Below are 3405 nucleotides of genomic sequence, written 5' to 3'. Positions count from 1 at the left end.
AAGAATGCTCAAGGCTGAAGCTAGATTAAAAGCTCAGTAAGGTCCAACTAAAGACAATAAAGAAGCGCTTGCTGGGAGGCAACCCAGCCATGGGGCATTAATCCTCTAAGCATTTTGCCCTATTTTTCTTTTTTATTTGTTTATATAAAGTTTACTGACACTAAGGTAAAGAATCATTTGCATAAGTCTACAGGGTTACAGAAGGAATTTGCACACAAAACAGAGATAGGGAGCTCAATGGCAAGAAAACGCCAGTAAAGGGGCATTTTGGGCGTTCAGCGCCCAAAATGGGCATCCACTGGGCGCTGAACGCCAGTAATGGTAGCAATTTGGGCGTTCAACGCCAGAAATGGCCACCCACTGGGCGTTGAACGCCAAGAATGGTAGCAAATGGGCGCTGAACGCCCAGGAGATCAGCATTTGGGCGCTGAACGCCCAAAACAAGCAGTGTTTGGGCGTTCAAACGCCAGGAAGATAGGGAGGAGCCAAATCCATTTATCCCACACATATTTCCATTCTAATTTCAAATTTTATGCTTCAATGCATGATTTTTACATGAACATATCAAGAACCCTGATTTCTAAAATCCTTAATTTCTGAAAATCCATCTTTCCAAATTCAATCCAACTCTTTTCAAAATCTTTTCTGAAAACAAATCTATCTTTTTCACTCAAAAATCTTTTCAACTAATCCATATCTTTTTTTTCAAATCATATTATCTTTTTCAAAATCCAAATTTATCTAGTCAGGGGAAAGATTGTTCATACCACCCCTGACAAGATCAGAGAGATATTAAAGCTACCTCAGCTAAAGGATGATCCAGACTCCTTCAACAGGAGGATGATGAGAGTAGACATTGGCCTGGATAAGATTCTAGAGGACATATGTATCCCTGAAGCCAGGTGGACCACCAACACAAAGGGCGCCCCAAATCAACTCAAGAGGGAGGATCTCAAACCAGTTGCCAGAGGATGGCTGGACTTCATTGGGCGTTCTTTGTTGCCCACTAGCAACCGTTCTGAAGTCACAGTTAAAAGAGCAGTGATGATTCATTGCATCATGACGGGGAAGGAAGTGGAGGTTCATCAGCTGATTTCCACTGAACTCTATAAGATTGCTAACAAAAATTCAAAAGAGGCCAGGTTGGCTTATCCAAGCGTGATTTTTCTGCTCTGCAAGGACGCTAGAGTCAAGATGGGAATAACTGAATATATCCTAATTGAAAAGTCAATCACCAAAGCATCAATGGAGAGACAACAAGCACAGGAGGATCTTATCAAGAAGAGAGTACAGGAATTCCTCCCAAAGATTCCTCAAGCGGAATATTGGGAATATCTTGAGACGTCTGTCACCAAGATACAAGAAGCTATGGAGCAAATAATAAAACAACAGAAGGAACACAGTCAAATGCTGACCCATATGTTTAAAGAACAAGAGGAGCAGGGACGTGACTTAAGGGAACTGAAGCGCCAAAAGTCTTCTGTAATACCAAGCATCCCAAGAATCAGAGGAACCCCCATACCCCCAGAATAAAGGTTGTTAATTTCCAATTTCTGCCTTAACTCTGTGACAGTGTCCTTATAAAAGTTTACCTTAGAAGTCATGTAATAGTAATTAGTATCTATTTGATTTTATCTCCAATTAAGCTATAGTTTATTTTTCTCATCATCATTAAACATGAATAAAATAGTAGATCTTTTGAATAAGAAGCAATAAAATTTCGAGTTTAATAAAAGAAATTCTAATTGGTTAAATGTGGTGGCAATGCTTTCTGTCTTCTGAATGAATGCTTGAACAGTGCATATGTCTTTTGAATTTTTTGTTTAAGACTGTTAATTGTGTTGGCTCTTGAAAGAATGATGAACATGAGACATGTTATTGATAATCTGAAAATCATAAAAATGACTCTTGAAGCAAGAAAAAGCAGCAAAGAACAAAGCTTGCAAAAAAAAAAAAAAAGCAAGCAGAAAAAGCCAAAAGCTCTTAAAACCAAAAGGCAAGGGCAAATAAAAAGGATCCCAAGGCTTTGAGCATCAGTGGATAGGAGGGCCTAAAGGAATAAAATCCTGGTCTAAGCGGCTAAACCAAGCTGTCCCTAACCATGTGCTTGTGGCGTGCAGGTGTCAAGTGAAAACTTGAGACTGAGAGGTTAAAGTCAAGGTCCAAAGCAAAAAAGAAGAGTGTGCTTAAGAACTCTGGACACCTCTAATTGGGGACTTTAGCAAAGCTGAGTCACAATCTGAAAAGGTTCACCCAGTTATGTGTCTGTGGCATTTATGTATCCGGTAGTAATACTGGAAAACAAAGTGCTTAGGGCCACGGCCAAGACTCATAAAGAAACTGTGTTCAAGAATCATCACACTGAACTAGGAGAATCAATAACACTATCTGAGTTCTAAGTTCCTATAGATGCCAATCACTCTGAGCTTCAATGGATAAAGTGAGATGCCAAAACTGTTCAGAAGCAAAAAGCTATTAGTCCCGCTCATCTAATTAGAATCTGAGCTTCACTCAAAAAACTCTGAGATATTATTGCTTCTCAACTTATTAGTCTTCTATTTTATTTAAGATTGCTTGAGGACAAGCAACAGTTTAAGTTTGGTGTTGTGATGAGCAGATATTTTATACGCTTTTTGGAGTTAATTTCATGTAGTTTTGAGTATGTGTTTGTTAGTTTTTAGTTTATTTCCATTAGTTTTTAGGAAAAATTCATATTTCTAGACTTTACTATGAGTTGTGTATTTTTCTGTAATTTCAGGTATTTTTCTGGCTGAAATGAAGGCTGGGCGTTAGTGACAGACGCAAAAGGATAGTAATTCCTATTCCAACCGGATCGAGAACCAACCGGTGATTAGCCGTGCTGTGACAGAGTGCGTGAGCGTAGTTTTCACTGGAAGGATGGAAGGTAGCCATTGACAACGGTGATCCACCAACACATAGCTTGCCATAGGAGGACGTGCGTGCGTGAACAAGAAGACAGAGGAAAGCATAGATTCAGAAATCAAAGCATCTCCAAAAACTCCAACATATTCTCCATTACTGCATAACAAGTAACCTTTAATCCATGCTCTATTGTTTATTCGCAATTCAACTGATAAACATAATTGACTTCCTGACTAAGATCTACAAGATAACCATAGATTGCTTCAACCCAACAATCCCCGTGGGATTCGACCCTTACTCACGTGAGGTATTACTTGGACGACCCAGTGCACTTGCTGGTTAATGGTACGCGTTGTGAAAAGTGTGATTCACAATTCGTGCACCAGACACACACCCCCGGATCGTGTTCGTGCATGGAGGACCGTGCAACGCTTAAGTGTGGTGGAGGATTCGTCATTTTGGGGAGTAAACTTTCTTTTCCCAAACACTTTGCACTTCGTTTTTGTTTCTTTTTACTATGTT

This window comes from Arachis ipaensis, chromosome B07 (assembly GCF_000816755.2).
Source record: "Arachis ipaensis cultivar K30076 chromosome B07, Araip1.1, whole genome shotgun sequence".
Classification (NCBI taxonomy): Eukaryota; Viridiplantae; Streptophyta; class Magnoliopsida; order Fabales; family Fabaceae; genus Arachis; species Arachis ipaensis.
Note: the sequence above shows the minus strand (reverse complement) of the source record.